General features: G+C 39.6%; 1 long non-coding RNA gene across 1 annotated transcript; it reads left to right on the top strand.

The window, feature by feature from the left end:
• Positions 1-2,956: 2,956 nt before the first annotated feature.
• LOC120441855 lies at positions 2,957-4,653 on the top strand. Its single transcript, XR_005614318.1, has 3 exons — positions 2,957-3,149; positions 4,293-4,382; positions 4,524-4,653. It is a non-coding gene; the product is annotated as an uncharacterized LOC120441855 (long non-coding RNA).
• Positions 4,654-11,662: the final 7,009 nt, after the last annotated feature.

Here is an 11,662-nt window from a genome sequence, read left to right as displayed (position 1 = left end):
TTATAAATGTTTTAAAAGCACTAAGCGTCCAGGCTACACAAATAAATGAAACAAAATAAGTATCTATAGTAGAACTCCACCTACACAGCCTCTAATGCAGTGTAAGCAGTCATCGTCTATAATGAAGAAGCCTGTTTTCATTTCTCACCAATAAACTGTGATGCTGAAGCAACAATCAGCGTGTAATTGCTTCAGCTTGCTTGTATGTCTGCCTGCATGTTTGTTAGCGGCCGAGGGTCCAGTGTCTAAGATATCAGATTTTTGTGACGGTAGATACCAATAACAGCTTGAGCTGCTTTAATTTGGGTCAAAGTTTGGTCAAGGTCAAGTTGAATGTCACGCCAAATGTGAAAAATCTGTAAAGACGTTATATTACCCACAATACTTTATGTCTTAAAACTTCACAACAATGCCAAGGCTTTTTCCAGTACAACACCCTACAATGTCACAATGATGCCATAAAGTTTATCAAAATCCCACATGGCAGTAATATATCTTAAAATCTTACAGCTTATAGAAACGAAAGATTTCAGCCAGGCCTGCTCCAGTCATATGGGTAAAGATAAAAAAAAAAAAAATACACCATTTTATTATGTAAAGCTTCAAGGTCATAGGCCAAAGGTCAGACATCAGGGTGATGTTATAAAAGGCAGCTGACGTCAGCATGTTGTAATAAAAATGTCATAAAACATCAAAGTTTTAGTATAACCCTTGCCCTTTTGGGGGGGTGGGCGGTATGCAGAGTAGAAGTAAGGTTTTCATTCAGTTGTCTGTTATATAACGTAGAAAATATTAAAACATAAAAAAAATAAAATCAAGGAGGAAAGTTGCAAATATCCATCTGCTTCTGGTTTGTGGTGTGAGCAAACACCCTCCACTGCACTTTACACACACACACACACAACAGGGTTCTGCATACGGACATTCAAACACATGGTGCATGGGTGGTTGCCCATCTGTTAATTTACAGTCATCGTCAAATTATAAGCATCAAGGTTAAAATAAAAATAAATAAATACAGCATTGTGGATTGTGGGATTTATCTGAGAAGTGATAAGTTCAGTGAATGCAAATGAATTTTACATGCAAATTCACATGATTACAGTGTGGGTGTGAGAGGGAGAGAGAGAGGGAGTGGTCAGAGTGATGCATGCAGGCCAATCATCAACTCTAATGGCATAATTGCCGTGTCAAGTGGCAGCTGTGTTCTTCATTCAGACCATCAGAAACGTGTTCATCGCACACTCATTCCATACATACACTCATGAATTCGAATGAGTCTCAAAAATGTACACACCCACACCCAGACACTGAATGCAAATGCAATCATATATATTCACACACCTGTTTTTCACATATTTTCGGTGGCAACTGGTATTGCACGCACACACACACACACACACACACACACACACACACACACACACACACACACACACACACACACACACACACACACACACACACTACTGATGAGCAATGGGTGTTGGCAGAGGTGAGATGGTCAGCATCACATTTGTCCTCAAAGTGGGATGCAACTCCTGCCAGGACATTAGTCCCCAAGGAGGCTGTTGACAACCAGTCAACAGGCCAGGAGTTCACTTGCAGGTCAGAACTCACAGGTCTGCTGATAAAATGATGAACTGTGATGTGTAATTTACATGTTTTGGCTGTAAATCAAGAATACTCATTCCAACTGATAAAAGCAGCCAGCGAGACGATTTGTAGGATTTCATTAGATTGATCTAATTTAAGATCAAGGAAAGAAAGTTTTTAATTTGCCTAATTATTTCAGAAAAGTTGCACTACAACTATTTAATAATCTTTTAAAGCAAAAATGTTTTAAGTTAGTACAAAACTGTCATAAACACCAAAATACTAGTTTCTTTTAAAGGTAGCTTTACTTACATGTTAGAAATACACTGCTCAAAAAATAAAGGAACACTTTTAATCACATCAATTAAACTTCTATATTGATTTGCCCACTTAAGTAGCAGTGGGAGCTTTTAATCAGTTTAGCTACTTTGGTGTCTGATAGTGTTCCACTCATGCGTTTTTCTATTCAGGCATGTCTTTACTGCATTGAAGAATTGTTTGGGATTGTTGTCACGATGAAAAATGAAGGAATTGTCAATCACATGCTTTCCAGATGGTATTGCATGTTGGAATAAAATCTGAAAATGCTTTTCTGTGTTCAAAATGCAGCCCCAAACCATGACAGAGCCTCCACCATGTTTTACAAATGTGCATAGAAACTGTTGTACCTCCAAAAAGAACAAACATTTTAGTCCCCATGCAGCTCTTCTCTGTTCATTGGAGCAGATACATCTTCTTCATGCAGATCGAAGATCTAAGAACATCTTCAGATCTAAGATTATTCCATCTGCCATTCAATTTCAGGAAATGTTCCCAGATGTAATTGAGGATTTGGTGCTTGCTATTTAAATGCAGCTTACGGTGCTTACAGTGAATGATAGAAGCAAGTGAAACTAGAGATAAACATATTCTGAAATCAGAAAGTATTCATCTTTATATCATGTTTACTTCCAGCTCTAAGTGCAGGCTAGTCCCTTGTGTGTGTGTGTCTGAGCACATGAGGTTTCGCCTTTCACTGCACACGTGCACAAATGTATGAGTGTGCGTACATATGTGACCACTAGATGGAAGAATGCAGCTTTACATCATCAGAGTAGTGTCTCCAGTGAAGTATGTGGGAGTTTGTGTCCTGCAGGATTCATCATCACTGTCATTCTAACAAAGCTCGGGCTGTGATGCCCCAGAAACTGAAGAGTCATTGCACAACTCTAAAGGAAAAGACAAATAGAGAGCTCCACGCCCAGCTCATTTTTTCCTCCCTCTCACACTTGTGTGACACTCTCCCTCCACCCTTCTTTCTGTTCCTTGCCTTTTTCTCTGACTTTACACACGACTGAGAGCAAGGGAGAGCTTTCATTACTTAGGTGAAAATACATGGCATGCATTCAAATTACCATAGGTGAAATCCTCTTCAGAAGTCAGTGATCTCAAACACCTGCCCGTGGCTGATATCAGTGTGTGTGTGTGTGTGTGTGTGTGTGTGTGTTTCCTGGGCCTTTGAGAGGAGAACTCTCAGTGACGCCGTACAGAGAGACAGAATGAGGACGTCACAGGTGAGTGAATTTGTTCAACCTGACAGGGGTATACACTCTCACACACACACTCACACACACACACACACACACACACATGCAATCATGTCTCTGACATGCATATTTTCTCTCTTGCTCGCTCTCTCTCGCTCTCATGCACGCACACACACACTCACAGTGATGTAGCTCTGTGGAAGCCAGCTGGGTCCTCTGCAGCAGCACTATCACACATGAACAACCAAGGGTTCTGCTCTGCTCTGCAGCATTGACTATTCAATACCTGACATGGTGCCTTATGTTATATCGTGTGAGTGTGTGTTTGCGACATAGAACCAACCACTGGAGGTTGTACTTAGTTTCACGAGCCCACAGCAGTCACTGTCAGTCTGAAACGGTGAAATGTGAAGAGAGAGAGAGAAGAAGCAGAGCAATAGGCACATTGATTACCAATAGCATACTGTGAAGCGTTATTGGGCATCACTGCTTTGCGCCCTTTGTTCTAAAGGTTAAGCTCAAGTTTACTTAGGAAACAGTGAATCAGTTTTTCTCAGAAAAGTCAGCTGCCTCAAGAATGGTTATGCCCTGAGGTAATTTCATTGTAATGGCAAATGAGACTCCCACATTTCTGTGGTTTGGAGCTATTGATGGAATCTCTTCTGCATGATTAAAATAATTGCAAGCAATTGAAAAATAAACACTTTTGTGTGGAATGGACACGTCTGGGATATTGATTGTTAACCATGCTAGCAGCAGTCTGTGGGCTGATCGGTTTAACAATTTCAGCTGAAATATATCAACAACCGTTGCATTGATTGCTTTTTTGCAGACATTCAGGGACACTTCCAGAAGATTTTTGCCTGGAGCCTTTCCTGCACCTGTTGTTCCATCAGTTTCACTTTAAAAAAAACCCCAATCAATAGCTCAGCACTGCTTGAGTAACATGCCATAAAATTAGGTACACACCTTTTTGGATTAATTGCAGTTCCATCATTTTTCCAATAGCCAAATATACAAATGGACCCTTTTTTTCTTAGCAGCCTCAACCTTATAGGTGATAATTAAGTAGTTACCATAATAACATGTTGATAAAGGTTACTGTCAGTATGCTACCAAGATGATGGTGTGTTATACTGATGTCAGCATATCATCTGTAATTTTTTACAGGCAGTTTAAACGAATATGTCATGGCTTCACACACCCAGAGGCAATGAGCTCACCTGTTCCCAGTCACCTCCTCTCCGGCCACCACTTAAGGTGGTAGTTTGTCTTGTTTAACTTCAGTCTTTGCTGGATTGTTGAACTAACAACAGTTACTAAAGCTGGCTCCCTTGCTTGCTGTTGTTTTGGTCTGCTCATCCATCATAAGTTACTTACCTTGTTGCTCCTTCTGTGCAGATTGTCTGGAGACTTCTTGTGCTGACAGAGATTCTGAAGTAGAATTGCCTCTCTGTCTGGAACCTGGACTTCATTATCAGAAACCCTTAGATGAACTGTTGTTATCCTTTGTGTTAACAATAAACTTTTGGCCATTACAGAATATTCTTTTTTAGACAACTTGATTTTGTATATTAATTTCTGTCTGTATCCCCCGTCTGCATCTTGAATCCTTCACTTCACACTCCACACTGTCTGCACAATTTGCAGACTGGGACAAACACATTTGGATAATATCAACACTTGGCAATACATCAGGAATAAAAAAAATGTATATACACCAATTAAATATTTTGTGGTATTGTTTCTTTTTAGTCCAAAGTAATCTCAAAAACTCTGGCCGCAGTTCATCTGTAGTGAGTGTAGTCTGTCTGTCTGCTGTTTACCTCAGCTGGTCTCCACGTCTATTTACTCTGGAGTTGGCTGTAAAACTGTGAAAGAAGTCTGATACGAATTGATGAGTCAGCGAAACTCATTTCTGTCCAATGACAGCACTACCGAGGTGAGTTGCTGAGGATATCCTGAATTTTTCTGTTGGAAAGTGCTGCTGTTATTGCTGCTGTTAGCCTCTGTTAGCTGCTGTTAGCCGGCATTAGTGAAACTGTTTTTGATGTAGATCTAACATTGTTGGACTCTGGGATTGAGTGAAACTTAAGCCTAACACTGGCCTAATGTAAATGAGGGAGAAATGAGATAGTAGTGATGGAGAAGCACACATGAGAAGAAGATGACTGAAATACTAAGTTATAAATGGTTAATAATAATAGTTTCCAAATGAAAACTACCTTTTAAGGAATAGTATGTATGGTGTGGTCTCTAGCTACATACATAAAACACGATTAAAAATACAACATCCACCCCGCCCACTGTTGTATTCAAGATTCAAGTTTCAAATTTATGAGAACAATATTGTGGAAGATGCAGTTACACACCAATCAATGCATATTTATGAGAACAATATTCATCTTCTGTTAAAAATGTCTTACTGTACCTTTTAAAGTTTACCAAACTTTTAGATTTTCTGGTACTTTTTTTTTTATTTTTTCTTATTCTTATATGCAGCTATTACTCATGCACATTGATTTTCGCACTCATAAAAATTGCTTTAGTTTTATAATAAATGAACAAGACTGCCTACCTAGTAAAAAAAAATCAGTGTGTGAAATGTATCTAAGCTGCATAGGAGTCTCAAGGCTTTTAAGTATGATGAATGCAAAGAGTCACTGAGGTCTGTATTGAGGAGGAATATGCAGGAATTTTAAATGTATACAGCATCGAATGAGCTTTTGTGAATTTGTTCATGAGGCAACCTTGTATATAATAAAGTTAAGAAAGAAACAAAGCGGCGTCATTTAACACAGCTGCATATCAAATGTTTGACCTCTTCATTCACTCTGCACTGCATTTTCTTTACTGTAATGTCTAGTGTAGTTTATCCCCGAAGGTTTGCCGTCACTACTGACGTTCCGAGGCTATCTTCAGCTATATTAATAAACACTGCTCAGCGTAAGTGCCCTGAGAAAAGAATTTTTTGGCAAGCATCAAATTGAAGCATCCTGCCTCTTCCCACAGGTGCAAATGAACCATGATAACACCCATGTCAAATGGGAGAGAACATCTTGCTGTGGGGAGGCTTCCTGACATTTCTTATTTCTGTTGCTTAGCTGGTAGACGCAGCAGAATTTACGACAGCAGGGAAAATGAAAAATGAGAGGTACATATCCTTGATTCAAATAAATAGGGATTTCAAAAAGTCCTCTAGAGCCCTGTTTGTCTGCGAAATCCTGTTTGGCTGCTTTTCTCCTCTTCTGGAGTGTACTTATCTGAGTCCTCTCTAATTTTGCCTCCAAAATATCCAGCAACACTCCTTAACCCTCTTTCTCTTCACCACCGCAGCTCTTTTCAGTCTTGTTGCCATAAAAAAGCCTCAGTATTTGCTGCTAAGCACTGAATGCAAACCCAGCAGTTAATGAGTGTGTGCATGATTGTGCACGAGTCCTTATATTGAGGCTATACTTATTATTCCTTATATTGAGAAAATAAGAAGAAGAAAGTAAAATTCAACTTAAATTATGACAACAACCATGCAAAATGTGGCTTCATCACTTCTTTGGTTCCTATTGCTCCAAATCCCATGTGAGCAAATGAGGTTATGAAGCCTTCAAAGTTACTTGTGCATTTGGAGACTAGACATCCTGCTCTGAAGCACATGCCGGTGGACTATTTTGAAAGACAAGACAGTCAGAGGCAGGTGCTAAAGTCTGAAACTTCAGTTAACATCACTGCTTTAAAGGTATCGTATGTGGTGGCTAATTGCATCGCCGAGCCTTTTGACAGTGGGGAACACTTGATTCTTCCAGCTGCAGACGACATTTGTTTTCGGTGAAGCAGCAGCTAGCAAAGTTGAGCACGTTCCTCTCGGAGAACACAGTTAAGAGGAGGCGAGATGAGATAGCAGAAGATGTCGAAAGCCAGCTGTTTGACAGACTCGCTGCATCCCTGTGGTGGATGAGTCTACAGACGTGGAAAACAAAGTGATTTTATTAGTTTATGTTAGGTACATCAATCAAGATGACTTGCGGGAGGACTTGCTGTGTGCTTTAACTCTGCCAAGAAAACCAACAGGAGAGAAAATCTTAAAGGCCTTGGGTAAATGCATGTCTGGTAAACTCAGCTGGGACAGCTGTGTACGTGTGGGCACTGACGGTGCTGTAGCAACGACACTGTCTGGCTTCATCACTCGTGTGAAACAGGTTGCACTGAACTGCGGGTCTATTCATTGTTGCATTCATTGTGAAGTTCTGGCATGTATGAGACTGTCACTGGAGCCCAACCAGGTGATGAGTGATGTCATTCAAATATTAAATTTAGTCAAAACACGTGAACCGAACACACGTTTGTCTGAACGATTTTGCGACAGCTCCGTAACAGACTGGATGTTAAAAACACACTGGGCCTGTCACTAACAAACATAGTTTGCATTGATTTTCATGTGGGTTATATACTAATTAAGGTTGAATTTTGCTTTAACTAAGCTATATATAATTTAACATATCCGGTCTGTACTGTATTCATCAGCATCGCATATCTCACTGCTGATGAATAGGATTGAATGTTGCAGTGAAATTATGTTATGAATTTATGTTATGAAGTTATGAATATCAAGGTCTTATAGAATAAGTTAAGCTAAAAAGCTAGTGCTGAACCAGTTTTAATGTAAAACCTATGAAAATATGTTCAAAATAACAATCTTTTATTCCGCTTTTGGTGAAAATGGTTACTTGTAAAAACATCACCCGTGTCTCCAGTTCACTTGAAGTCTACGGAGCTTTACAGACAGCCTTCCATACAATCTGTGGAAAGTAGCAGATATAAAGTCACTCCAAAATAAATGTTCCCTTTTGAACAGTAGATGTAACTTTACTGTTTAATCTGCTGTATTAACATGTTTCCTAGTATTTGACTCTTCTTTTAGTGGGATTCAGTGGTGTGCTTGTATTCAGTTGGCATGCCAGAAGGTGTCAGGGTATATATATAAACCACAGAACCATTTTACCTTGTGACATGTTCATACCTTTAAAGAAAAAAAAGCTGTGCACTTATAGGATGTGAACTTTAGTTGTGAGACAGAGTCCTTGTTTGAGCTGCCAGGTGTTGCAGACACATTTGACAGACTGCTCAGTGGAACATTTGAATTATTTTCAAACATATTTCTTATATTTCACAGCTCAAAAAGCTGGTCTGAAGTTTTCAAGTTTTCCAACACCTGTAGTTGCTGCAACGACTCACATTGTTGTCCATTATTTCCTGTCCAATGTCGACTGGTAGGAGGACCTTGTGCTTCTTTCAGGTTCCACCCTTGCTTATCTGTCCCTTACAGATGAGAACGGTGATTTCTCAAGGTTTATCCTTGGCACACAGTAGCGATGTGTACCCACACTTCTCCTTAAACACAAATTGATTTCACACTTAAATCTTCACGGTATAAATCGCAGACCCTCCACCTGCTCCCCACTATAACTGTCTCCTTCTTTTTTTCCTTACATCTCATTTAACCTGCTCTCCTCCACCAAATCTTCCATTACATCCTCCCTGGCTCATGTGTAGACACACACCTGTGATCCTGAGGTGTGTCATGACCGAATGACCAGGGATGCTATAAGGAAATAATGCTAGGAGACGAGGAGTGAAACAGTGAAGGCTGGAGGCATCTGCTGGGTGTTACAGGGCAGTTTCTAGAAAGGCTGTGCGTAGGAAAATTGAGGAGCTATTTTCATGCCACATTAAGTTACACCAGCCTTCCACTACAGGACTATGCTCAGACAGAGGAGGCTTGCCTCTATTGTGAAGGCTAATAATCAGCGCAATGGAGTTATTACCCAGCACTACATTTCACAGGCCTAACCTAGACAGCATCAAAGAAGGGGAAGAGAGGGAACGTGGGAGGAGGAGTAGACATGAATTCCAATGGATTGTAACAAACGCTGCTACCTCCAGCCCAGCCCAGCCTCATTCATTTTATATGCTTCAAGTTCAGCTCAATACAAATTGATATCTGGGTGAATGGGATGAAAGTACTAGGGGTAATGAAAAAATGGCAAAACACAAAACGGGAATTTCATCCCATTACTGCATCTTTGATGTCTGTCCACTGTCAATAGTGTAACAATAGAGGCTGGTGCTTGTAGGAGCCCCTGCATCTTCATACATCTTTCCATTATTAACACCACTCTAAGCACATTCCACTGCTGTCAGTCTGGGGCAACATCACAGTGAAATATTAAGCCCCCTGCAGTGCCTATCACTGCTCCGCTGTGTAAGTACATTAACTGTACAGCATTTGAAAGGGGTCATTATCAGCCAAAGAGTGAAAAGGACTGATATGCAAAGCATTATCATACATGTTCCCACGCGGCAGTCAGTCAAGTCCCCAGTGAATATGTTTGTGTGAGCAGATGATGGTATCAAGATTTTAACAGTGTTGTTTGTCAGGGCCAACAGTAGCAAATGGTCTGTGTAAAAGGCAATTTGAATTTATTGACTTTTTGAATTTATTGTGTTTTGTTGCCGTTGTCTATGGACCTCTTCCTAAAGTACCATAAATTTATTATGTCACTAAAAGATAAATGAAATACATCCGAATTAATTTGCTCCAACTCGGTAATGTTCACTCCTGATGTACAGAAATGGAAATATGCTAATGTCGGTGCTTTGTAAATAAAATTAATACTGAGTAGTAGCATGAAATGTCACAATCTCAGTGTGCACTCTTACTTTTTTTTTCTCAGATTCATTTAAAATTATAAGCTTAAAAACACATCTGTACCATTTCCTCCTATTCAACAAGAAGAATTGTAGCAAAACTTACCATTAATGTCATACTGTTGCTTTATATTCAGAATTTGCACTATACTGGCAACATAATTACATTTTAAGACCCCTATCAAACCATTTGTAAATAGATTACGAATTAAGCAATATAGTGACTCGAGCTATCAAGCTCACATAGAGTAAAATACACCATTAAATACCAATAAAGCGTAATTTCAGTTTATTGATATATTTTATTTATATTTGGCTGTTGTTGGTCTATTTATCAGGCTAAGAGAATCCCACAGTGAAGCAAATCAGTATGCACTGAGGAATAATGACCATTTCAGTGTAAGAAAATATTAATTAAAAAATCTAATTAAATTGTAAAGCCGTGGGAGGCTTGCAGTGCTTGTTGCTTTTCATGAGTTTTTATTTCCTCTCACGAACTTAGCACAACCTGGTGTGTTTCCCTTTGTCTTAAGGTGAAATAAACTGATATATTTCTATTCCTCTGAAATAAATCTCTCCCTTTTGCCTTCAGAACTGCCTTAATTAGTCTTGTCAGAGTCTCAACAATGCTGGGAAACATTGCTCACAGATTTTGGTCCATGTTGACATGATGATGTGAATCTCCCATTCCACCACATCTCAAAGGTACTCTTTTGGATTGAGATCTGGTGACTGTGGAGGCCATTTGATGAGACAATGAGTCCACTGTGGTCATCATGGGATCGACACGGTAAGTAGCAATACTCAGAGAGACTATGGTGCGTAAACAATGCTCAGTTGGTACTAAGTGTTCCCATAAGTTTACCACCACCAGCAGCTTGGACTGCTGGTACAAGACAGGATGGATGCTTTCCATCCAAATGCCGCAGCAGACTCCGACCAGGGAACGTTTGTGTGACTCGTACCTTTAGTGTCCTGTTCTCAATGCTACAACCCACCTGGCTCAACGTTCAGTGCATTGTGTATTCATGTTGTAATGAGTGATTATTGTTGTTCCTGTTGCCTTCCAACCAGCTTGAAGCAGTAGGACCTCTTCCATCAGCATCAGCACTTTTGTCCAGAGAACTGCCGCTCACTGGATATTTTCTCTCTCTTTTTTGGGACTATACACTGTAACCCTAGAGATGCTTGTGCAGGAAAATCCCAGCAGACCAGCAGTTTGTGAAACACTCAGACTAGGCTGTCTGGCACCAGCATTCAGGCCATATTCAATGTCGCTTTAATCGCCTTTCTACTCCATTCTGATGTGCAGTTTTAACTTCAGCAGGTCATCTTGACCGTGTCTACATGCCTGAATGCATTGAGTTGCTGGCATGTGATTGGCCGATTAGATATATGCGCTAGAGAGCATTTGAACAGATGTACCTAACGAAGAGCCTGTTGAGTGTTTATCACTTATAGTACAATCCACTGCAAATGCACAGGATCAATAACTTTGTTAAACTGAATAGTAGAAGTTTTGCTTTGATGTTATTTGTGCATTAGAGCTATTAAAAGCACATATTGGACAGTTAAATCCAAATAGACGTTTAAAGTGCCCACAGTGGTAAATATATACATATAATTACAGTTTTAACAGTAAACACATATTAATGTTACTGTACATTTTCCCCTTGCCAATTTATATATTTACAGTGTTTAAAATCTCCAAAAAGGTATTTGTTCTGTAATAATCATCCCATCTCACTTGACTTAATATGTAATAAATTTAAGTACTTGCTGTTTATATTTATTTATTTTATGAGAGCAGATTTTAAAGGCTGCCTCAGATACCACAG

Source organism: Oreochromis aureus, linkage group 9, assembly GCF_013358895.1.
Source record: "Oreochromis aureus strain Israel breed Guangdong linkage group 9, ZZ_aureus, whole genome shotgun sequence".
Taxonomy (NCBI): Eukaryota; Metazoa; Chordata; class Actinopteri; order Cichliformes; family Cichlidae; genus Oreochromis; species Oreochromis aureus.
Note: the sequence above shows the minus strand (reverse complement) of the source record. Positions and strands in the feature narration are given on the sequence as shown.